Below are 27057 nucleotides of genomic sequence, written 5' to 3'. Positions count from 1 at the left end.
CTTGAATCTCTAGGTGCTAAAAGAATTCCCAGTTAGATCACCTTGTGATTTTAGAATGAGGTCAGTGGTTCAGATTCATTAATTTATATCATCTACAGTAGACTGAAACATGAACTGAAGTGTGTCATTTCCATTAACAACCAGTGCTGGGGACAGCTCGCAAGTGTCACCACACATATCCGGCGTCAACATAGCATGCCCACAACATTCAGCAGAACAACAGAGAATACAACAAAACAGAAGACAACAATAACAAAACAACTGTAAAACAAGGCCCTTTCTGTCCTCCCACACACCCACACAGACAGTCCTCCAACCCCAGAACAGGCTGCTCGTCCTCAGGCAGATTTGTGGACAAGGGGTTCTCATTCCCCAGTAGATTCAAAACTTGTGTAACCCTCAGGCTGGCCCAGCTCACGTTCATCTAGGGGAGTCAGCCTTCGGCCCTGCCAAACTGGGTAATCACGCTTGTGTGGATGCTGTGTAACTTACCCCCAGTTACAAACCCACAACACAAAATATCAGACAGTACCCCATATGCAATTAAATGATAGATTTTATAAATTTTAATCTGAATATAGGGTTAGTAATGAAAATAAACAAAACAAAAAAAAAGGGCCCAAGTGAAAGTCAAAAATACGTTGGAGCTCACTCAATATTCAATCTTCCACCATTGGTCTCCTCCGAATGTCGCCGACCTTCAGACCCTCAGATCCCAGTCCACTCCATCCAGTGGTCTACCAGCTCTCTCCACACGCGTCTTCCCTCTTCTTCTCTCCTCGACAAAAGACCGCGAAAAACCCAGCTCCCAGACACACAAGATAGAACAACATTTCTCCTATTGGATAGCCACTGAATTCCAAAGTCCCATTATCTCTAGTCATAACCCAAACATTGCTGCTACAGAGAAATCATTACCTTAACAGTGGAACATTACATAGAAGCCATTACATTAGCCTTAGCAGTGAAACCTTACAGCATGTTACACTTGTAAATCCAGGGCATCGACCATCAGGCTTCAACTTCCGGGCTTCCAATCAACATTTAGGCTTCAATCTTTCATACTGGTCTCAGGATTTCACAATGACAGGATCCTGAACTCCAGGCCTGGTCGCCAAATCATGTATCTGGTGGGGCTGCAGCTCTTGTGTCTCCTGCAAGCATGGAAATGCAATCCCAGGACCCATTCACTCTGGGAACTAGATGACCTGTGGGCTACCAGCCCTCAGTCTCGCCAGGCCTCATCCACAGTACTTGCTGACCCGACATCCATGAGTGTCCTTCACCATACATCCAACAACAGAACCTCTTTGACACATATGCGCGTGCATTTGAGCATTGAGTTGGTGCCACACAGTTTGCTGATTAGATGTTTGCATTAATGAGCAGATGTACAGGTGAACCTAGTAAAGTAGTCACTGAGTGCAATTGAAAGAGGCTGCAGCAGATCTGGCTGCCACTTCAAAGGTTCAAAGGTACAATTTAATGTCACAGAAATGTATACAATATACATCCTGAAATGCTTTTCTTCGCAACCATCCACGAAAACAGAGGAGTGCCCCAAGAATGAACGACAATTAAATGTTAGAACCCCAAAGTCTCCCCCCCCCCAGCTCCCCTCCCTCCCATGCATAAGTGGCAGCGAGCAACAATCCCCCTTCCCCCACCGGCAAAAATAAAGCGCACCAGCTACCGGCACTCAAGCATGAGCAAAGCTACAGCAAAGACACAGACCTGCAGTTACCCCAAAGACTACATTCTTCACTCAATAATTCGACGTGCTGCAGCTGTCTCTCTCCTGATAAGGGAGAAACAGGTAACTCCATTTTCCAATGAGCGGGGAGACATAACAAACAACTCGCTGGTTTATGATATTAAAAGTCTGTTACGTCACTTTTTTCGAGCTCTGTGCCTGAAGATCGCAAAGATCCCGGGTCCCCAGGCACACGGCAGATGTTGCGACTCCCCCAACGACACATGGGTCTCCTGTGGTGACACTGACCCTTGATCTGCCCTTCTCCAGTTACTCGAGATCCCAGGCCTCTGAATCCAAACCGAAATCTTAGGCCAAGCTTTTAGCATGCTGAATAATGGCCGATTGTGGAACCTCGAGAGTGCGTCTCACTTGTGGGACAACTTCAGATTTCTATCTGTTTTGGTGTATTTTTGGCAGTAATCTGAATATCCTGTGGTTCATTTTCTCAGGAACTTTGTTGTGTGTTCTTGGCTTTGTCTCAGCCCTCATCGTTGGCATCCTGGATAGAAGTGGTGCAAAGCAGCTGGGACTTGACGTTGTCCTGCAGCAGGAATCCCAAAAAGTGGTGGGTAGATTCAGTGCTCAGGATTTAACTTTGGAAAAAAGTTATTGCTTTTAGATATGGAACAAATATCTTTAGTAGTCAACTATTTTGGTGAGTAATCATTAGTCCTCAAAGTAGACCATTGTAAGCTGTGTACCAGAAGATCTATTTACATTATTTAGCCTGAGTGGGATCTAACTACAGCTCCTCCTCAGGGTCTTGTCTGACCTTTTTGTTCTTTCTCCCCAGAGGCTAAAGGATATTTGTTATTTGTCTCTCCGCTACTGGCTGCTGGTTCTTACCCTCATGTTCTTCTATAATGGATTCCTTCCATTTATTGCTGATGCCACGTAAGTAGAGTTCAATGTATTAAACATCCAAAGTGTTTATACCATCTTCCGAATGGTCTGATCTTGCTATTTAATTGAAAAAGAATCATTGCAAGTTTCTCTTTAACACCTACTGTAGGGTCTCTTTATTTTTATAAATCGAGATGGTCTACAATAGTACAGCAGTGATTTTTCACATAGTTGACACTTCGTCTTTTATATGATAGTCCTTATCGCACACTGCTGTAAGTTTGAATTGCTGATTAATTCTTTGCAACAGTCTCCAGGATTACTCATGTAATGAGAAAACTGGACGCAGGTGACTATTTGAATTATATCTCTTATATCTTGGCATTTATTTTTCAGTAAGTTCATTCAGGATAAGTATTCTAGGTACAGTCTTCAGGAAGCTTCCTACATCACTGGTGCTGTGTTCGATACCTCGATGCTTCTACTACCCATAGCCGGAATGCTGATTGTGAGTATCATCTGCTTTGTTCTAACTCGGGAGTTCCCAACCATAATAGCCCAATATCATTGAGCAAAGAGTCCATGGACCCCAGGTCGGGAACCCCTATTCTAACTGCAAGGTAGGTTGTGATCAGCAGGAACGTCAGACATCCTTTTCATGGACAGTAATTGTATTGAGCTCAGGCTGAACTTTAAAGTGTGGGTTTCAGTAAAGTATGAAGCAAACAGATAGCTGAAGAATCCAAGTTACATCGCATGTCCCTCTAACAATATTTCCTGTCCCATACCATCAAATAATTTTGTGTTTATTTGCTGAGCAATACAAATTTGGTTTACATATTTAATCATCCATTATCATTGCTTATCACTATTATCATTGTTTACTTATACAGAACAGACATTCTTCACTTTCTTGTTAATATCATACCATGTCTGGAAAATAATGGGCATTATCACAGTTCAGGCCCATGAAACTACTGGCTTCACACTCGCCTGTACGGTTAACTTTATCTTTTGTTCTTTTCATTATTGTACATGGAGATGATTGCAGTTGAACTTACTGACTGAAAATAAAGAAAAAAATAAAACCCACCGTTGATTTTGTCAGTTCCCCAAATGGTATGACCCTTCCCAACATTTCTTCACTGAAACAAGCCCAAAGTAGCAGACTTAGAGAACTCTAACCTATAGCCATGACATATTCCAGATCTGGCCATGTGATAGCCACAGACTCTGTGAGACGTGTTTCCAGCGTAAGAAAGAAGAAACATCAACAAATATATTAAATATGTACCATGGTAAACACTAAAAACTAAGACAGGATACAAAACATGCTAAGGGAGAATAGCTTACCAGTCTATAAATAAAAAGAATTAAGGATTTTCAGTAATTATTTGTGTGGTTTGCTATACTGCCTGAACTAGGCTTCACACCTCCCCACTCACCAACAATGAGCACTTCTCCCAACTGTTGAATGTTATATATTCATATACAAATTAATCAATTAAATGTTTAAAAAATCTTTTTCAGGATTACATAGGATTAAGAGGAATATTTGTCTCGCTGTGTGCTGTGTTGACAGTCCCTGTTTTTGCACTTTTGGCATTCACCTTCGTACCACCATTGGTTTCAATGATATGGCTGGGAGTCACCTATTCATTTGCTGCTGTAAGATGTTATTTTTATTTTCTCTCCACTGACAAGTAGCTCTCATTAAATTCTGTCAATATCTACACACCCACTCCAGGCATTCTTTTCTCCCCTCTCCCATCAGACAGAAGATCCAAAAGCCTGAAAGCTCATACCATGGGCTCAAGGACAGGTTCTACCTGACTGTTATCAGACTGTTGAACAGACCTCTTGTATGACAGGATAGACTCTTGGACTCACAATCTACCTCGTTATAATTGTGCACTTTATTATTTACCCACGCTGCAGTTTCTCAGTAACTTTTACACTTTATTCTGCATTGTTAATATTTTATCTTATTCTAGCTCAATGCACTGTGTAATGATTTGATCTGTGTAAACAGTATGCAGAACACCTTATCAGCTACATGTGAGAATAATATACTAATCCAGTACCAATAACAATCCACCAAAGCATTCATCATTACAAATTACAAATGTATTTAAAATACACTTTAAATATATTGTAGTAGTTTATGCAGCGAACTCATTGTCAACCCAGCAAGAGCATATTGTGATAATATCTTTGCAGTCATTTTCTGATTTTAGGTACTTAATTGCTATTTTTATCAGTAAATTCTGATTATTTCCACAGGCAAGTCTGTGGCCCTCCATCGTTTTACTGGTTCCTTTGGCAAACCTTGGAACGGCTTTAGGAATCACTACATCAGTGCAAATGATTGGTGTTGGTCTTTGCAACTTGATTGTTGGACAGATACTTGGAACCAAATTCAGGTAAACTTTTTCATTCTATAAAGTTTAGTAATCTGAAATACATGTACTTAATTCCTTTTTATTTTGCATTATTTGATGTATTATTTTATGTTGTTTTATTTCTGCCATCTTACTAGATCCACTAACCATTTCAGAACTGAGAGATACAGGTTCCACACTGCATGGTGACAGTTAAAATGTTGCATATTCAATATAGACACAGTTGCTTGATACATTTACATATAGTTATCTGATAGGAAGACAAAATTGAAAATTACAGATGTGACAGAATGTGAACTATAACTTTTTGAGTCAGAAAACCTTCAGACCCCTGAACTTAACATTAACTGGTTCCTCTTACACAGATGCTGCGTGAGTGGCTAAGTTCTTACAGCATTTTCTGTTTTTGTGTATTTCTGATTCCAGCACAATCTGTTTTATTTGCTTTTGTATCTTCCCTCTCATTTTATTTGGAAAATTGCTCTGTGGTGGATCTCTTTTCCATGTGTCCTGTTAACTTTCCCATATCCTGAACATGAATTATTCTTCATACTAGTGCTTTGATAGTGAATAGCATTTGAGTTATTCGACTATGGTATCAATCTGGGTCCATGGCCTCCTATACTGCTGCGAAAAGGCCACACTCAAGTTGGAGGAGCAAAACCATCTGGGTCGCCTCCAACCTGATAGCATGAACATCAATTTCTTAAACTTCCAATAATTGCTCCCCCTTTTCTTTGCCATTCCCCATTACTATTTCCCTCTTTCATCTTATCTCCCTACCTTCCCATCACCTCCCTCTGCTGCTCCTCCCCTTTCTCTTTCTTCCATCACGTTCTGTCCTCTATCAGATTCCCCCTTCTCCAGGCCTTTATCTCTTTTACCAATCAACGTCCCATCTCCCAATTTCACCAATCACCTATTACCTTGGACTTCTTCCTTCCCTCCCTACACCTTCTTATTCTGACGTCTCATCTTTTTGATCCAGTCCTGATGAAGGGTCTCAACCCGAAACATCGACTATTTGCTCTTTTCCATAGATGCTGCCTGACCTGCTGAGTTCCTCCAGCATTTTGTGTGTGTTGCTTTGGATTTCCAGCATCTGCAGATTTTCTCTTGTTTATGTACCTGAGTCATCTGAGCAATGAATACTGAACAAAGTAATACCCTGTGATTTGTCTCTCTCCCTTCTCCTTTGTATCCTGGGTTCCCCAACAGTAATTGTAATATCATTCACAAAGACCAGTGATCAAGCCATGAAGTGTATACTGTATGGCTGTACAGTTCAGTTACTCCCTGAACACGGTCAAGTTACCAACGGCTTTGGGGGTATCCTGCAGGAAATATTTACATTGTAATTTTGAATAAAATCAATGACCCAGAGTGGCTGCACTGTACTCTTCAACCTCAAGCTGAAGTGGTTCTAATGTGTACAAAATTAAACCTTTATTTGCTTTTTTTGTGTAATTGAAATAGAATTACACAGGTCTCCTGTGTTTCCTGTAAAACAGTCTCTTAACTTGGTAAGCAGCCTCATGTGTGGCTTTCTGAAATTCAGATATACAACATCCACTACATCCTCTTTATGAATCCTGCTTGTAATCACCTCAAAGCATTCCAACAGGTTCATCAGGCAAGATTTTCCCTCACGGAAACCATGCTGACTTTGTCCTATCTTGTCCTGTGTCACCAAGTACTCCATAACCTTATCCTTAACAATTGACTCTAACATCTTCCCAACCAAGGAAGTCAGGCTAACTGGTCTATAATTTCCTTTCTGCTGTCTGCCTCGTTTCTAAAAGAATGGAGTGACATTTGCAATTTTCCACTCCTCTGGCACCATGCCTGAGTCCAATGTTTTTTGAAAGATGATTACAATTTGCTAACACTAATTGGAAGACATCTTTCACCATCCAAAAGCATTGACAACACTGTCAAGAAAATCAACTGTTCCGGGTTCCTTATCAACTGCTCTGGTTGTCTCTGTCCAGATGATTCTTTTCTGTGGTATTTCTTTGCAAAGTGTTTGTTCTCTCTGCACTTGTTACATGATTTATTAAGGGGAACATGATTCTCCCACTCTTGGGCTCTCAATTTTTTTATGTTTAGCAGAAGACTGTCTCATCTATACAACTTTGTGGATTTATCTACTTTACACGTATTCTGTTCTGTTTAGTGGTTCATTACTTTTAAGTTGAACAGCATACTCTCTGTTACATGAGAAATCTCATCTGTTTTCTCCAAGGGCACATTATGTTTCTGTAACAACCTTGCTTACTTCCTTGTACAGCTCATTAAAAGCCCTTCAGCTCATGATGGTGTGCCACATTTAACCCACTCTGAGATGAATCTAACCCTTTCCTTCTACATAGCCTTCTATTCTTCTATCACATAAAACAAAGAAACAAAAGCTTATTCTGAAGCAGAATAAAAGATTAGATTGACTGCTCTACAGATCTGGATTACAGAATAGCCAACTGTCACAGTCCCGACTGTTAATTCCCCATTTTCTCCTAATTCCTGTTGATTGTGCCACGGTTCCGACCCTTAATTCCCCATTTTCTCCTCATTTCCATTGATGACGACACACCTGGTTTTCATCAAGACCTGCAGCATAAGAACCCCAGCTTTGCACCCACTAGTTGCCAGATCATTGGTGTTGCCTGTGTGGTAATTAACTTTTCCCAGCCGCTTAGGACTGAGCGTTCTAAGTTTTGCTTCAGTACCAATAATTACCTGTGAAACTCAGTCTCTTGGTATCAAGATAAGTTTTCTAAGTTCTACTCCATTTCCGAGGTTTACCCGTGAAACTCAGTCGCTCCATGTCAAGATCAGTTCTGCCTATCTCCTGCCTTCCTGCACTCTCTCCCGTTTGCCGTTCAACGCTCACGCCCGCGTCTGCATCCTAACACAACCTTCGTGCCTGTGTCCTGCGCTTGGGTTCACCTCATTCATTGCAACATGAACCTTTTGAGCTCCTCTGTATTAATAGAGGGGCAGGTAAAGCCCTTTGATCTATGAAGCCAACAGTGGCAGTTCATTTTCCTGACCTGTGAATCAGTAGGTGATATTCATTTTTAGGGTCCAATTTCCCCAAGGTTTTGCAGGCTAAAAGGACTGCCAATTGGATAGAGATCTCTAACTGAGTGAGATGCCTGAAGAATCTCTGGAAATGGCCCATTCTGGGTCTTAGTGGGTAGAATGAGAGAATATGCAAGTGTGAGGATCTGGAAAGTGAGGGATCGATATGGGGGTTTGAAGATTATAAGTCAAAGAGAGAACATAGTACAGAGCTGTGGTCTTCTGTTGGGGAACAGTGAAGGTGGAAAATAAAGAAGGCTGAAAGTTACATTTTTTAACATTTTAAAAATGTTTTTATCAGTATGGAATTCAGGAAAATGGTTTTGTTGAGTCCATGACCAGGTTTTTCTGAAATGAAGATAAATGTTTTAACATGTTGTCCAGTCACCCTGAATGCTGATTGCTGTCTCTTTCACCACATACATTTTCAAAGTATTAGGGGAACAGTTTTTCCTTTGCTCCATTCTCCACAAGTAACTCTCGGTGTTTGACCTGCAGTGATCCAAAGATCCCAGTGTGGCGCTGGCAATGGATGATGATCTTCATGCTGGCCAACACCATCTGCTGTTTCATCACTTCCATCATTCTCAATGTAGTGGACACAAGACAGGTAAGGGTCTCACTTTAAGGCAAAGACTTAAATGGAGAGAAATATTCAGCTTCTGATACTGATTCATATTTATTTATTTATCGCATATTCTTAAAACATTCAGTAAAATGCATCCTTTGGATTAACAGCCAGCACAACCCGAGGATGTCCAGGGGCAGCCCACAAGTGTCTGTTCTGTTAGCTTACCAAGAATCAAATATTCTGTTTATAAAATGTTTGCCTTTTTTTTACATCACTTTTTTCTCCCTTATTAATCTTTCTTTATTTCCTCACTGTTATTCCCTTTCTCACTTATTTTAAGCTAAACTCATGTGATATTTAGACCATGAGATATAGAGTAGAATTGGGCCATTTGACCCTTTGAACCTGCTCCACCATTCCATCATGGCTGATTTATTATCCCTCTCAAACACATTCTCCTGCCTTCTTCCCATAAACTTTGATGTCCTGATTCATCAAGAACCCATCAACCTCTGCCTTAAATATACTCAATGACTTGGCCTGCACAACCATCTGCGGCAATGAATGCCACAGGTTCAAGACAATCTGGTTTTATAAATGTTTTCTCATCTCTGTTCTAAATGGATGTCTCTCTGTTCTAAATGGATGTCTCTCTATTCTGAGACTGTGCCATGTGGTCCTAGATTCCTCCATTATACGAAACATTCTCTCCACTTCCATTCTGGCTAGGCCTTTCAATAGTCGATAGGTTTCAAAGAGATCTCCCCTCATTCTTCAAAACTTTTGAGAGTACAGCACCAGAGCAATCAAGTGCATCTCATATGTTAACCCTTTCACTCCTGGGATCATTCTTTATACTTTATTGTCGCCAAACAATTGGTACTAGAATGTACAATTATCACAGCGATATTTGATTCTGCGCTTCCCACTCCCTGGATTACAAATATTAAATATTAAAAATAGATAAAATTAGTCAATATTAAAAATTTAAATTATAAATCATAAATAGAAAATAGAAAAATGGGAAGTAAGGTAGTGCAAAAAAACCAAGAGGCAGGTCCGGATATTTGGAGGGTACGGCCCAGATCCAGGTCAGGATCCATTCAGCAGTCTTATCACAGTTGGAAAGAAGCTGTTCCCAAATCTGGCCGTATGAGTCTTCAAGCTCCTGAGCCTTCTCCCGGAGGGAAGGGGGACAAAAAGTGTGTTGGCTGGGTGGGTCATGTCCTTGATTAGCCTGGCAGCACTGCTCCGACAGCATGCGGTGTAAAGTGAGTACACGGTCGGAAGATTGGTTTGTGTGATGTGCTGCGCCGTGTTCACGATCTTTTGCAGCTTCTTTCAGTCTTGGAGAGGACAACTTCCATACCAGGTTGTGATGCACCTTAGAAGAATGCTTTATACGGTGCATCTATAAAAATTAGTGAGGATTTTAGGGGACAGGCCAAATATCTTTAGTTTTCTCAGGAAGTAAAGGCACTGGTGGGCCTTCTTGGCAGTGAACTCTGCTTGGTTGGACCAAGTCAGGTCATTTGTGATATTGACCCCGAGGAACTTAAAGCTTTTGACCTGTTCCACTTGCGCACCACCAACGTAAATTGGGTCGTGCAGTCCGCTACTCCTTCTGAAGTCAACAACCAATTCCTTCGTCTTGCTGATGTTGAGGGATAGGTTATTGTCTTCGCACCATGCCTCCAGGTTCTTAATTTCCTCTCTGTACTCAAACTCATCATTACCCGAGATACGGCCTACAATTGTTGTGTCATCAGCAAACTTATATATTGAGTTTGATGGAAACTTGGCTACACAATCATGGTTGTACAGCGAGTACAGCAGGGGGCTGAGTACATAGCCTTGTGGGGCACCGTTGCCTCAGAGTGATTGTAGAGGAGAGCTTGTCCCCTATTTTTACAGCCTGGGTCCTGTCTGTGAGGAAGTTGAAGATTCTCGTGAACCTCCTCTGGAACCTCTCCACTGTTTCTTAGGTAAGGGGTCCAAAACTGCTCACAATGCTCCAATAATATAAAAGGAGGAAAAAAACACAAATTTAAAGATGTATAACAAATTAAAAAAAGAGACAAAAGTGGATATTGGACTGCTGGAAAATGATGCTAGAGGGGTAGTAATGAGAGACAAAGAAATGGCAGATGAACCTAATATGTTTTCTCTATTCGTCTTCTCTGTGAAGACACTAGCAGAATGCCAGGAATATGAAAATGTCAGACCATAATATAGAGGAGCGGAAATAGGCTATTTGACCAATCGAGTCTAGTCTACTGTTTCATCATGGCTGATCCATTTTCCCTCTCAGCCCCAATCTCTTGTCTTCCTCCAGTATTCCTTCCCAGACTGATCAAGAAGCTATCAACCTCTGCCTTAAATATACATAAAGACTTATAAATACACATACAGCTGCTGGTGGCAAAGAATTCCACAGATTCGCCACTCACTGGCTGAGGAAATTCCTCCTCATCTCCATTCTAAAAGGATGCCCCTCTATCCCGCGGCTGTATCCTCTGGTCTTAGACTCTCCTACCATAGGAAACATCCTCTCCACATCCACTCTGTTGAGGCCTTTCAGCTTTCGATAGGTTTCCGTTAGGTCACCCCTTGTTTTTGTAAATTCTAGTGAATACTGGCTGCCCATTTCATCTCCATGCCTTGACAAGTCACCCAGGTACCTGCCTCCTGCAACTTGGGGTGACTACCTCCCTGTAGCTCCTATCTATCACCTCCTCATTTTCCTGTACGAGCTGAAGGTCATCCAGCTGCAGCTCCAGTTCCCTTACACAGACTCCAAGGAGCTGTAGCTCAGTGCACTTTGTGCCGATATCATTATCATGGAAACTGGAGATCTCCGAAATTTCCCCTATCTTGCACAAGGAAGATACCACTAACTCTGGACCCATTCTCAGTGGATTAGCTATGTACTAGCAAAGAAAAGAAACTTACAGACAACTTACTGAGAACCTCTGCCTGTGTTTTCCAAAATCTGCCCTTGCCCAAACCTGATCACTCTTAACACAGTCCACTTTTCCTTATTGGTCCCTGCCGAGTGTCTAATAGATCGTTATGATTGCAGCCCACCGAAAAATCTTCTAAGCACCTGAGTTCTTTTTAAACCTCACGCTGCATCACCAAGGAATGACTTCTCACGATGATCAGCACATCCTGTTTTTCTTTTGCAATAACTTTTAGTATTCGCTATAATCGAAGTGATTTCAGTTGTGTTTAATTCACACCTACTCTTACCTATAACCTTGGAGATTTCGACTCTTTGGTAGCAAGTCCACAGGTGATTTCCCAGAAGGCAGTTGCTGGCATATGTACAGCCAGTCTTACATCTACAATATGGGGCGATATGAGGTGTTTTATAGAAATACAATCTCTGTTCCCTCTCCTGGATCACATAAGTCTTCCTCTATCAACAGCTGTCAGTTAATATTGATATTTCCTTCTATCTTTCCTTTCAGGGCAACACATTGAACAAAACCACCAAGCAACGTGAGGCTACAAAAGGGAAAAAACAAACAGCAGAGACACCTCCTCTGTCAGAAGACAGAAACAATGGCATCTGAGAAGTAATTGAGCTCTTTTGGTTTAAGAGAGAAAATGGACAATTCTCCAGATTAACTGGTTTCTTTTCTGTTACTGAAGTGTGATTCTCCCAGTATAATCAATTCTCATGTGTCATTTCAAAGTCAACATTTTTTTTTTAGCTGATCATAGAACGGTACAGCTCCCATGGCCCATGAAGTTGTGCCGACCTTTTAACAACTCAAAGATTATTCTAACTCCTTCCTCCCACATAGTCCTCCAATTTTTTTTTCAATCCATGTGCCTATCCAAGTCTTTTAAATGTCCCTAATAAGTTTGACTCCACCACTACCCCAATTTGGGACATTTTAAATAAGTCCTATAATGCCTATGGTGCTGTAATAATTTTCAGCAAATGATCTAACCTGTTCTCAGGTGTTAGTCAACTTTTACAGCATTTGTAGCTTATGGGTAATTTATTTGTTGCAATTGCTGCAGAGAAAAGGGTTTTTGCTGTAAAATTACAGATAATCTTTTGATAGTTGTCAAGGAATAAAAACTGAGAATTTCTGTTCCTCTGTTTTGAACTCACTCTTGGGATTGATGCACGTAGATTTGCAAAAGGGAATATTTTACAATCCTATAGGACTTGTCAGGTAAATATGCAATGTCATGCCATGTGTGACAAAAGACCAAGTTATCAGAAGATTGATGCTGATAAGAGAGATAAGAGAGAGACAATGGGGAAACATTCAAAATGCTAATATGAGAAACGAGAGAGATTAATGAAAAGAGACACAGTTCCGAGTATTGTCAGACCGGTTGCTTTGAACCTGAACTGTTTGAAGTTTGATGGACAGGTGATACCCCAGCAGGGGGATAAAAGGAACAGGTTCGCTAAGGCAAGCGACACACCATGACACCACGAGATCACGAGACCCTGGAAGTGCGGTGTGTCCCCCCACAAGTTGGTGGGAGTTTTGGAGGTATGGTTGCGGGACCGACCATAGACGCACAGGGTGGAAAGGTACGATCGGCGGGAACCTGGTGTGTGTGTCCGCCCTTGCCTGGGTGCCAGGTTCACTGCAGAAGAACGATCATATCTGGAATGGAGGGGTCACAGTCAGTGACCTCAGAAGACATTACAAAGGGCTCGCCCGAAAGCTAACTGCGAGGAATATCAAAGGTCTGTTTGAATCCGATTTGAATATCATCATTTGCTCTCTCTCTCTCTCTCTCTCTCTCTCTCTCTCTCTCTCTCTCTCTCTCTCTCCCTCCCTCCAACGGCACAACAGCAATTACTGTGAACTGAACTGAACTCTGTGTCACTCGAGACTGATCATTTTACCCCTCGACTGCGATACAGCTTGATTGATCCTATTATCCTAATTCTGTGTATATGTTTGTTTTATCATTGCTAACCTGTTGCATTTATATCCTTACTATTAGAGTACTGTGTTACTTATTTCTTTAATAAAACTTTCTTAGTTCCAGTAATCCAGACTCCAACTAAGTGGTCCATTTCTGCTGGTTTGGCAACCCAGTTACAGGGTACATAACACATGACATAGCCTTAATACTTCAGAAGTCTTAGACACTACGTTAAAATATATTTGCTTTTAGTGGTTATATGATGTCACTCTCACTACTTCTGATTTAAGAGAAACATAGTTTTATGTAAGTGAGAGAGAAATGTATGTGTATATCTGTTTAGATATATTTTTCTAATTCAAGAGTATACTAGATTTTACACAAGATAAACATTATTACTTGGATGATCTTATGCGCAGTTTGGTCAATCTATGTGATCATGGTTGTAAGTCAATATTGCACTGAAATTATAGAATTGCCAATATATATTTGTTTGATCTTAAAATTCTTCAACTTCTGGATCCTTAATTTCTATCCTCATTTTGTTAATGGGCTTCCTATAGTTTGTGGTGTGCTGATATGTCCTTATCTTGGAGACCATTTTGTCTTTAGCTGAGAAAGCAATCATTTTCATGGCTGCTTTTTGTTTCTCATTGAAATAGTGACAATTATTGGTATCTCTTGAAGCACAGAAACAAATGTGACATACTGAGTTTCCTCAAACTCCCAATGAAATGCAGCCACTGAAGTGCCTTCTTTGTAATTGCAACAGTATGTTAGACCCAGGATAGATCCTCAGAGATGTCGACACCCAGAAACTTGAAACTGTTCACTCTTTCCACTTCTGATCCCTCGATGAGAACCAGGGTGTGTTCCCTCAACTTCCCCTTCCTGAAGTCCAGTGTATTCCTTGGACTTCTTGTTGAGTGCAAAGTTGTTGTGACACCACTCAACCAGCTGATCTGTCTCACTCCAGTACGCCTCGTCATCACCATCTGAAATTCTTCCAACAATAGTTGTGTCATTGGCAAATTTACAGATGGCGTTTGAGCTGTGCCTAGCCACATAGCCGTGGGGTTAGACAGAGTAGAGCAGTGGGCTAAGTATGCATCCTTGAGGTGTGCCAATGTTGATTGTCAGCGGGGAGGAGATGTTATTTCTGATCCACACAGCCTGTGGTCTCCCGATGAGGAGGTCAAGGATCCAGTTGCAGGAGGAGGTACAGGGGCCCAGGTTTTGGAGCTTGTTGATTAGAACTGAGGTATGGTGGTGTTGAATGCTGAGCTGTAATCAATAAACAGCAGCTTGATGTAGGTATTACTGTTGTCCAGGTGATCCAAGGCCAAGCGGAATGCCAGTGAGATTCTGCTGCACCAGCATTCAAACCTCACTGCTTTCCAGAGGAGCAGGAAACCAAACGTAACTTGGTCCTGACTCGAAACGTTGACTATATTCTTTTCCACAGATGCTGCCTGCTCTGCTGAGTTACTCCAGCATTTCGTGTGTATCATTTATCAATGAACATGAAATACCCCAACACCACTGTGGATTATATTTCTTTCTCTTCATCTCAATTTACCCTCTCTTTAATCATGGAAGTTAGGTATAATATGTCAATTTAAGTTTATGTTATGTTTTTCATGAAATGTACTGCGCTGCCGTTGCAAAATCTAATAATGAAAGCATTATTTTCTTCTCTGCCCATGTAGAACAGAGAACAGTACAGCACAGAACAGGCCCTTCAGACCACAATGTTGTCCAATCTTTTGCTTCTACCCCAAGATTAATCTAACACTATCCTCCAGCATAGCCCATCATTTTGCTCTCATCTCTAACAGACTCTTAAATGTCCCTAATATATCTGCCTGTACCACCACTCCTGCCAGTGTGTTCCATGCACCTACCACTCTCTTGCTTAAAAAAAAATCTACCTCTGACATCTCCCCTTAAACTTTCCTTCCAACACTCTAAAGTTATTCCCCCCTGTAAAAGCTATTTGCCTCCTGGGCAAAAGTGTCTGGCTGTCCATCTGATCATTTTTTACACCTCTATCAAGTCAGTTCTCTGCTCTCAGGAAGAAGTATTCTAAAGGAAAGGTAACACAACCATGGCTAACGAGAAGTCAAAGCCAACATAATAGCCAAAGATGGCATGTAGTACAGCAAAGATTAGTGAGGATTGGGAAGCTTTTAAAAACCAACAGAAGGCGACTTAAAAAGAAAGGTCAAGGTGGAGTATGAAAGTAAGCTAGCCAATAATATTAAAGAGGATACCAAATGTTTCTTCAGTTAGATAAAATGAGTGCCTGCATTGAAAAAAATGCCTTTCTTTGAAAGAGAAAAGACAAGAAAATGCTACGGAAATCAAATGCTGTTCAGCAAATATTCTGGGCACAACTAAGTGTACACAAGGTAACGTTGTGTTCCAAACAGAATTTTGGAAAGCTGGAGTGGGTTCACTGGGCATGGAGAATCCCTAGAACAATGAAATGTACGGTATGATTTGTGGGTGCCCACTGATATTTATTCTCCACCTCTTAAACATACTTTCTTACAGACAATTGTGAAGTATACCTACAAACTCGAGGCAAACCACAAGGTCAGTGATTTCATTTTATCAAGGATGTTTCATAACTAAGTATGCTTCATACAATCCAGTAATTTCATGATCACCACTCCCAAATTTCAATTCCAGATTTATCAACTTGTAGTTAAATTACTTATCTTCTGTATTTCAATCACTCATCTCTATATTAAATAGCCCAGGGCTCTGGATACTAGTCCAGTAATTTAAACATGCCATTGCATTCAAAGAGTGGCCTCAAAGACTCAAAACAGATCCCTAGAGCACAGTACAGGCCCTTCGGTGCACAATTGTTGTGTTGACCTTTTAACCTACTCCACGATCAATCTAACACTTTCCTCCTTCACAGCCCTGCATTTCACTATCCTACTCCGGGAATTAAACATCCTCCAAATTTGGAAAAAATGCCTGGTGCACAATTCTCAAAACAGCAGCAGCATCTGGGCAGTCAAGAGTACTCCAACCGTCACAAGGGAACACGCATGGCTTCATGTGAACAGGAGTAGTGCAAGATCCCAACCACCCCTTCCCCCACCAAGTAACACCTGCCCCACCAAACGGAGTCTGCAGTTTGCAGACAGGACTCAGAAACTGCAGGACTAGAGTGGAACAGGTCATCCACAATCCCCAAGGGCTGTCGAAGTGAAATTCATGCCAACGTCTCACCTTTCATTTCATTTTCTTCATATGCAGAGAATATGTTGGTGTCCTGTTTAAAAAAATGTACAAATCAAATTAAGGTATTGTAGCACAAGAGTATTAAAAGAAAACTGAAGCTTCAGTCAGTTTATTCACAGAAATCATTTTAGTCTTGATTTAAAAATACTATAGATTTGATCAATAGAAATATTGAGGCTCAACTGGTCTTCTTTGATTGAAAGACAAGGTTCAATTTATCGTGCTGCAGGCTCTCCAGGCAACAACGAGAAGTATTCCTGCTGTACACTACTCACTTCACCCAGACTCCTGCATTATTCAAAAGTTGTATTATTGATACTGCTTTATGTGATGAAAACCACAATTAACTGAAAATGAATTTTTAAATTACTCAGTAGCACACAGCAATGTGATTGTTTAAACAATGCTGTGCACTGAAATTTGACTTTCAGGTCACAGCAAAAACTTCATGACTTGTAGTAAATATCTGAAAGTTTTGAATCTTTCCAGCAAGCATTGAATGAAAGTTAACATGCTTATGAAATGTACCTTTGGTTTGTTTGGGTGAGTACGAACTGCAGTGGGAGGAGCTGGCTCTCCAAAGATATCAGTACTTCTCCCACCAGCTGGAATGGTGCTTTGCTGGGAGGGAACAGGACTGGGTTCACTGAAAATCCCACTGTCTTTTCCACCGAAAAAAAGATTTAGCAAGATGTTAAATCAATGTCTAGTTTATAATCAGAATCGGGTTTATTATCGCTAACAAACAGTATATCATGAAATTTGTTGTTTTGAGCAGCAATAGAGTGCATGACAAAAAAAAATCATCTCCATTTCCTGTACATCCACAATCATCCCATCTTCCCGCCACCTTTAACAGGAATAGAGTTCCTCTTGTCCTCACCTATCACCCCTTGAGCCTCCGCATCCAACACATCACTTTTTGTAACTTCGACCATCTTCAACAAGATTCTAACATGGAACACACCTTTACCTCCCCGCCCCCCCCCCCACTCTCTGCAGGGATCACTCGCTCCATGATTCCCGTGTCTATTCACCCATCGTCCAGAGAAGCCTTCGGTCGAAAGGTCTTGCAGGAACAACATGGAGCTCGGTATTTTATGTGCTAAACATCAAAAGGACAATTCCATATTAACAAAGTATGGACAATGCTTTCTTTGAAACTACATACAAATTTCACACCTCCCTCTTCGCATGCACATCACAAACATCCAGGTGAATTTTAATTGCATTATCCAGAGATTCATGGCTTTCAGGAATCCACTGTTCAGAGCTGCACTCCAAGTAAAATCCACAATATATACTCAGATGAGGAGACTGGTAGCCAAAGTCATTTGCAAAATGTAAATGTGCTAAAACCAAAAATCGTTCTAACGTACCCCCTCTTGTCCATCCTGGGCAAAAATAAATGTGTACCAGGAAAGACCAACCAAAAGAGGAGATACTCAATATGGCAGCAAAAATGCCCTGCCTCAGAATTCCCCCACCCTAATTATTTTATGTGCACCTACATCTACCCTATCATCCCTAATTGCTATCTACAAAATGCAAAGCAGGAAGATTGTCCAGAAATTTGAACAGTTTTCAGAAATGCGGCTTCTTTCTCTGCCTGTTGTCTATCCCCTGCTGGCCGATTGCAGTTTAATCACATTCCTCGCACTCACCCCTTCATTCTCTGGTAGCTAAACCCCTCTCTCTCTTTCCAGGAGCACCAGCAAAGTAAACATTTCAGGCACACAGGCCCTCTCATTGAGGTACAGGGAGGAGTTGGGGTGGTCTCCATTTGAATGACTGCAAGGACCTCTCCCGGGTGGCACCCCTTTCCGAACTGTCCAGTCGATCGCTGGCCCAACTGCAGAAAGGGCCCAGCTCATTTGAATTCACTCCCCATTCAGGCCAGGGGTGACAGCCTTCAGATGCCATGTGCAATCTTTCTCGGTCTGCTATGAGTCCCCAAATCTTAAGGACTTTGTACAGGGGCACAATTGAGAGCAACCTGATTGGTTCCATCACTGCCTGGTATGGGAACTGTACTTCTCCCAATTGCAGCACTCTGCAGAGTGGTGCGGACAGCCCAGCGCATCTCTGGATGTGAACATCCCACTATTCAGGACATTTACAGTGACAGGTCTGTAAATGGGCCCGAAGGATCACTGGGGACCCAAGTCACCCCAACCACAAACTGTTCCAGCTGCTACCATCTGGGAAACGGTACCGCAGCATTAAAGCCAGGACCAACAAGCACCAGGACAGCTTCTCCCACCAGGCCATCAGACTGATTAATTCACACTGACACAATGTATTTCAAAGCTATATTGACTGTTCTGTGTATATCTTACTGTACACACTATTTATTACAAATTACTATAATTCACACATTGCACATTCAGTCAGAGATGAAACATAAAGATTCTTACTCCTCGTGTATGTGAAGGATGGAAGAAATAAAGTCAATTCAATTCAATGCTACCGATGTTGTGGAACCTGTTGTCTCTGCTTCTGCTTAATTCCCCACCCCCATCAATTTTTTTTCCCATATCTTTCTTAGTCTATGCTATTCAACTCATCACCTTCAGCAACCAGCCTTCATTATGGAGTACTGTCACCATCACACTTTAGCATGCTATTCACAGGTTTCTGTCATGCTCTCGGTGTCTTCTGCCTTTGCGTTTCCTATGGAATGTTTTCATCAGCTGTGGTCAGGTCTGGCATGGCGGGCTGGTTTTCATACCTTAGGTTTTCTGTTTAACCTGAGTCCAGTGTTTCCACTGGCAGCGTCACAGAGTCTGCACACAGACACAAGTGTCACTTGTACCATCAGTGCTCCTATCCATCAGGGAGTAAATCCTGCCCTTTCGGGCGGCACCCTCACCATGACTTGGTCACCGGGCTCTGGGAGGACTATCTCCTTTCCCTCTGGCTCGCTCTGATCAGCAATGTGCTGGTGCTGGTGTTGTTTTGGTCGGTCCTTCCAACACTTTAAGTTGGTTACAAAGGTCTTTCACACATCGTGTCATTCTATTCCTGTAAGCCCCAGGCTCAGCGCAACCCGTAATTGCCCCATAAGAGAGTGGCATCAATAATTCGTAGGGGCTGAGACCCAACATGTGTCTCAGCCCCTGTGAAACACGTCCACCCATGTCTTTCCCGTCTCAGCTATAGCTTTGGCTAAGGCATTCTTGATTGTTCACTTCATCCTTTCTACCATTCCTGAACTCTGAGGGTGGTAAGGTACGTGGAATCGTTGTGGAATTCCTAGCCATCTGTAAATATATTTACTGGTTTGCCTTTACTGTAGCCCAGTGCTTCTATCGGGGCTACCAGATCCGCTACTTGAGCTGAGCAACTCTCTGGCAGTACTCCTGAAGCTAATTCTTCACCTGTTTCCTTCACCACGAATCCACGAAATAAGTGAGGGGAGAAACTTGTAAATTCACATTAAAATGTAGAGAGGAGCTGATTACGAAGAATTCCACAGGTTCCATGCTGTGAAAACGAAGTAACAGTTGCCAAAGACCTTATCCTTTGAGTCATCCCAAAATCCACGTAGAAATGTCACAAGGTGACAGTCACGGAATATACCCCAGCACAAGTAGTTACCACATAACATATCTGAAACCATGTAAGGGTTAACAAAAGTGGCCACCACAGGATACTCCAACAAAATCCACTTATGGATCATACGAAGTGACAGTCACACATCCAATGTGCACTGTGTGCCATTGATCAACCCAATCCTTTGGGCATGGGGAAGTATCAGGCTTTACCCATTGTTGAAGCAAGCTCCTGCGGTCAGCTTGCGGTAGTTAGTCAGTCAGTCAGTCAGTCAGTCAGTCTCGCTCCTTGTTCTCTCTCTCTCTCCTTGTTCTCTCTGAAAGTCCCAGCGGTCTGCCGCAGCTTACTATACTGACATCATAGTCCTGCCTCATCCAGGCGTTTTAAAGTGACACCCACAGTAAACAAAACTGTGGTCACGTAACAGAGGAAATGGAAGTCATCCAAAGAACGAGGGATAGATCTTTATAGAAAACCATGGTCACCAACGTCCGCGTTGGACATGGTACCTAAACAGACAAACAGTACCTCCGAGACCCAACTATAAAAATTTCCTGTTTCCCCTTCCAGCGGTGTTTCCTTCACACTGAGCAACACACACAAAGCGCTGCAGGAACTCAGCAGGCCAGGCAGCAACTCTGGAAAAGAGTACAGTCGACGTTTCAGGTCAAGACGATTAAGCAGGACTGGGGGAAAAAGCAGAGGAGTAGATTTAAAAGGTGGGGGGAGGAGAGAGAGAAACACCAAGTGATACACGAAACCTGGGGGGGGGGCGGCGGTGATGAAGTAAAGAGCTGGGAAGTTGATTGGTGAAAAAGACAGAAGGCCATGGAAGAAAGAAAAAGTGGGGAGAGGCACCAGAGGGAGTCAATGGGCATAGACAATAGGTGCAGGAGTAGGCCATTCGGCCCTTTGAGCTAGCACCACCATTCACTGTGATCATGGCTGATCATCCATAATCATTATCCAGCTCCGGTCTCATCCCCATAACCTTTGATTCCGCTATCTTTAAGAGCTCTATCTATCTCTTTCTTGAAAGCATCCAGAGACTTGGCCTCCACAGCCTTCTGGGGCAAAGCATTCCATATATCCGCCACTCTCTTGGTGAAAAAGTTTTTCCTCAACTCCGTTCTAAATGGCCTACCCCTTATTCTCAAACTGTGGCCTCTGGTTCTGGACTCACCCATCAGCGGGAACATGCTTCCTGCCTCCAGCGTGTCCAATCCCTTAATAATCTTACATGTTTCAATAAGATCCCCTCTCAGTATTCTAAATTCCAGAGTATACAAGCCCAGTCGCTCCAATCTTTCAACATATGACAGTCCCGCCATCCCGGGAATTAACCTTGTGAACCTACGCTGCACTCCGTCAATAGCAAGAATGTCCTTCCTCAAATTTGAAGACCAAAACTGCACACAGTACTCCAGGGCGGGCAAGGAGAGGGAGGGAAAAAGGGATGGGAAATGGTGAAGGGGGGGATTACCGGAAGTTAGAGAAGTCAATGTTCATGCCATCAGGTTGGAGGCTACCCCAACGGAATATAAGCTGCTGTTCCTCCAACCAAAGTGTGGCCTCATCACAACAGTGGAGGAGGCCTTGGACTGACATATCAGAATGGGAATGGGAAATAGAATTAAAATGGGTGGCCACGGGAAATCCCGCTTCTTCTGGCGGACGGAGTGTGGATGCTTGTGAAGCAGTCTCCCAATCTACGTCAGGTCTCACCGATGTACAACAGGCCGCACCGGGAGCACCGGACACGGTAAACGACCCCAACAGACACACAGGCGAAGTGTCGCCTCACATCGAAGGACTATTTAGGGCCTGGATGGTGGTGAGGGAGGAGATGTAGGGGCAGGAGTAGAAGTTGTTCTGCTTGCAAGGATAATTGCCAGGAGGGAGATCAGTTGGAGGGGGGGAATGAATGGACAAGGGAGTCGCCTAGGGGGCGATCCCAGCGGAAAGCAAAAAGAGGTTGGGGGGAGGGAAGATGTGCTTGGTGGTGGGATCTCGTTAGAGATGCGGAAGTTTTGGAGAATTATGTACTGGATGCAAAGGCTGGAGCTGCCCTTCTGCTGTCAGCCTCCCTGCATTCAGAGCTCTACAATGGTATGCAGTGTGTGAAGTACGAGTTACTCCACCGTTACAACTGCCCACACGCCGCAGTCTAAAGCTGCTACACAGCGAGGGAGTCCTGCTGCAACAGGCATACTTATGCTCCATAGTCCTGCACCACTACTGAGTTGTAGTACCCTCCCTCATTGCTGCAGTATAGGTGAAAGGGACGAGTCACATCCAGTAATCCTAGCGTGGGTGCAGAGATCAGGGCTTACCTGATATCTGTAAAACCCTTTTCCTCTTCTGGCCCCCATCTTACTTCTCCAGAGAGGGCTTCCCTCCTTTAATCAAGGCCTGTTTTGGGACACTGTAATGAAATTACAGCAGTAATTGAATAGACCCATTACCTTATCACTCCCCTTATGTTTACTGGGTGGGGCATGAAGCTGATTGCCGAACGTCTGTCATCTGACATGTCTTTCCTGTCACAGTCCCAATCGTTAATTCCCTATCTTTCTCCTAATTTCCTTCGATTGTGCCACGGTTCCGACTGCTAATTTCCCATTTGCTTCTAACTCTCTTTAATGACGGCGCACCTGGTTTCCATCAAGACCTGTAGTATAAGAACCCCGGCGTTACAAACACTAGTCGCCAAATCGTTGGTTTTGCCTGCATGGTAATTAATGTTTCCCGGCCGCTTAGGCCCGTGTGTTCTAAGTTTTGCTCCAGTTTCAAGGTTTACATATGAAACTCCATCTCTCTGTGATAAGGCTCCGTGTCAAGATCCCTCTTGTTTGCTGTCCAACGTTCATGTCTGCGTAAGCATCCTAACTCAATCTCCATGCCTGTGTCCTGCGCTTGGGTTCACTTCATCCGCTCATTGCAACAGAACAATCTGGACACAATGGACCCAGCAGACGTGAATACCCGGCAACAAGCCGTCGCCAGCCAGGGCTCCCTACTGGGTCTGCACAATCAACTTCTCCGCGATGTCATGGAGAACCTCCGGGCCCTGTCTGCTAACGTAATGAAGATCGGTGACCAGGTGAACCGTGTACCCACTCATTTTACCCCATCCACTCCTGGAACTCTGTCTAACCAGCCCAGACAGCCTGTAGTGGCAACCCCCTATGTGTCAGCCACACCCCCGCCAAGAGAGCCGCACGTAACTAAACCAGAACACTATGCTGGGAATTTGGGGAAGTGCTGGGCCTTCCTTCTGCAATGCTCCCTGGTGTTTGGACAGCAGTCATCCACGTACTCCATGGATAAGTCAAAGATAGCTTACATCATGGGATTGTAGTGGGGACGTGCCTTAGCATAGGCTATGGTAGTCTAGGATAATCAACTGGATATCTGCTCCTTTTTCCCCACTTTTATCGTGGAAGTGAGAAAGATCTTTGACCACCACGTCCATGGTAAAGATGCCACTAAGCGTCTACTCACTCTCTGTCAGGGCTCACGCAGTGTTGCTGAATATTCTGTGGAGTTCCGGATGTTAGTGGCCGACTCGGGGTGGAACGATGAAGCACTCCAAGGGGTATTTCGGAATGGTCTCAGCGACATGGTGAAAGACAAGTTGGCAGCAAGAGATGATACCGACAGCCTGGATTCCTTCATCTCCCTAGCCACCAGGTTGGACAATCGTCTCCGAGAACGCCATAGGGAAAGAACTGGTCGTCCACCACCTTTGGTCACTCCACGGCACTCATTACCGTCTCCCACCAGCACAATCCTCTCTTCTCCTCCTGCTCCTAGAATAGCTCCCAGCCCCGCCGTTTCCACTGCCCCGGGAGAGGAACCCGTGCAGCTGGGATGAAACCGTCTCTCTCCCACAGAGCGACTCCGTAGATTGAGAGCAGGGGAGTGTCTCTGTTGCGGCCAGTCCAACCACTTCCATGCTACCTGTCCCCTCCGGCCAAAAGGGAAGGCTCACCAGTAGAAAGGGGGACCCTGGTGAGCCAGACAACATTCCCTTCTGTCCCCCGAACCCGGATGCAGATCCAAACTACTTTACGTTATAACCAACAGTCCCTGCCACTGTCAGCTCTCGTGGACTCTGGCGCTGACGGAAACCTTTTGGATGAAAACATAACTTCCCGGGCCGGAATTCCTCGGGAGCCGATGAGTACCCCTCTGGAAGCCCGGGCACTGAACGGTAGACTTCTGGCCCGAGTCACACACTGCACACCACCCCTGTCTCTTATTCTCTCCGGGAACCATTGGGAACAGGTACGATTTAACATAATTTCCCCTCCTCAAGCTCCTATAGTTCTTGGGTACCCCTGGTTAAGCCGCCATAATCCCCACATTGACTGGTCCACCGAGAAGATAGTCAGCTGGAGTCCGTTCTGTCACTCCACTTGTCTACAATCGGCCCTTTCCCCTGTGAAAGTCACCGCGACCTTGTCTGCCGCTGACCCCCCCGACTTATCCAAGGTTCCAGCAGATTATCACGATCTGGGAGAAGTGTTTAGCAAACAACCAGGTCTTTCCCTACCTCCACACCGCCTTTACGATTGCGCAATTGACCTTCTACCCACCAGTTGACTACATAACCTGTCCCGGCCAGAAAGGGAAGCAATGGAGGCTTACCAAAATGACTCTCTCGCGGTGGGCATTATCTGACCCTCATCCTCCCCTGTAGGCACAGGTTTCTTGTTTGTGGGGAAGAAAGACCGCTCACTGTGCCCCTGCATTGACTACCGGGGCCTGAGTAGCATCACCATAAAGAATAACTATCCACTGCCCCTTATCGAACCCCTTCACGGAGCCACAATTTTCTCTAAGTTGGACCTACGAAGTGCCTACCACCTGGTCAGGATAAGGGAGGGAGATGAGTGGAAAACAGCTTTTAACACTCCTCTTGGTCACTTCGAATACCTGGTCATGCCATTAGGTCTCACCAATGTCCCTGCCATCTTCCAAGCTCTGATAAACGATGTCCTTAGAGACTTTATTAACCATTTCATTTTTGTTTATTTGGGCAGCATCTTAATCTTCTCCCACAGTCTTCAGGAACACATCCACCATGTCCGTCAGGTTCTACAGAGGTTTTGGAAGAACAAACTATTCGTGAAGGCTGAGAAGTACGAGTTTCATGTCCGTTCTGTCAGTTTCCTGGTACATCATCGAGAGCGGGCGAGTGAGGGCGGATCCCGAAAAGTTCCGGGCGGTGGTCGAGTGGCCAAAACCCACGACACTCAAGCAACTCCAGTGATTTCTGGGGTTCGCAAACTTCTATCGTTGCTTTATCAGGGATTACAGCCGGGTGGCAGCGCCCCTTACTCAGCTCACCTCTCCTGAGACCCCTTTTCACGAGACCCGAAGCGGACTCAGCCTTCTCGGAGCTGAAGAGACGTTTCACCCCCGCTCCCATTCTGGTCTAACCAGACCCACCTCGCCAGTTCATTGTGGAAGTCCACGCCTCTGACTCTGGGGTGGGAGCGGTTCTCTCCCAATGCTCCATCCCAGACCAAAAGCTCCATCCCTAGGCCTTCTTTTCTCGCCGGCTATCCCCCACTGAATGGAACTACGACGTAGGGAACTGGGAGTTGCTGGCCGTCAAACTCACTTTGGAGGAGTGGAGACACTGGCTGGAGGGAGCTGAACATCCATTCATCATCTGGACAGACCACAAGATCTCGCATACATCCAAACCGCCAAACACCTGAACTCCTGCCAAGCCCGATGGGCATTATTTTTTGGCCATTTTAGATTCACACTCACTTATCGTCCGGGGTCCAAGAACGGGAAGCTCGATGCACTCTCCCGTCAATACGTCGCTGAGGAGGGCCTTCCCAACCCTGAGACCATCCTTCCACCATCCTATGTAGTGGCTGCCCTCACCTGGGAGATCGAATCCATAGTCAAAGAGGCACAACAGACTTAACCTGACACGGGAAATGGACCCCCCCCCCCCAATCACCTCTCCGTGCCTGAATCTGTTCGGTCTCAGGTTCTCCAGTGAGGGCATACTTCTCGTTTCGCCTGCCATCCCGGAATCGGCCAAACTCTGTCGCTTCTGAAGCGACATTTCTGGTGGTCCTCCACGGGCGCTGACACTCGTTCCTTCGTCTCTGCCTGTTCTGTTTGCGCCCGTAGAAAAGCCTCCCACTGACCACCTGCTGGGTTGCTTCGTCCCCTACCTGTCCCTGGCCGCCCTTGGTCGCACATTGCTCTGGATTTTGTTACCAGACTACCCCTTTCACATGGGAACACTGCCGTACTCACCATGGTGGACCGCTTCTCCAAACCTGTGCACTTCATAGCCCTTCCCAAACTCCCTACAGCCCATGAAACAGTTGACCTCCTTGTCCATCACGTCTTCCGCCCTCATGGAATTCCCTCTGACAGTATTTCTGACCGGGATCCCCAATTCATCTCTCTAGTCTGGAGATCCTTTTGTCAAGCCCTTGGAGCCTCAGTAAAGCTGCCTTCCGGCTTCCATCTGCAGACTAATGGTCAAACAGAATGAGCAAACCAGGATTTGGAAGCAGCACTGCGCTGCATAACCGCCAACCCATCATCCTGGAGCACCCATCTTGTTTGGGTGGAATACGTCCACAACTCCCTGGTCAGCACTGCCACCAGAATGTCTCCCTTCAAATGCTCCCTCAGTT

The 27057-nt window shown here is 44.1% G+C and overlaps 1 pseudogene; it reads left to right on the top strand.

Annotated features, from left to right (window-relative positions):
- LOC134352049 (major facilitator superfamily domain-containing protein 1-like) overlaps positions 1 to 14035 on the top strand; it is a 50149-nt pseudogene extending 36114 nt beyond the window's left edge.
- The last annotated feature ends 13022 nt before the right edge of the window (positions 14036 to 27057 follow it).

This window comes from Mobula hypostoma, chromosome 9 (assembly GCF_963921235.1).
Source record: "Mobula hypostoma chromosome 9, sMobHyp1.1, whole genome shotgun sequence".
Classification (NCBI taxonomy): Eukaryota; Metazoa; Chordata; class Chondrichthyes; order Myliobatiformes; family Myliobatidae; genus Mobula; species Mobula hypostoma.
This window is presented reverse-complemented; position numbering and strand designations above follow the sequence as displayed.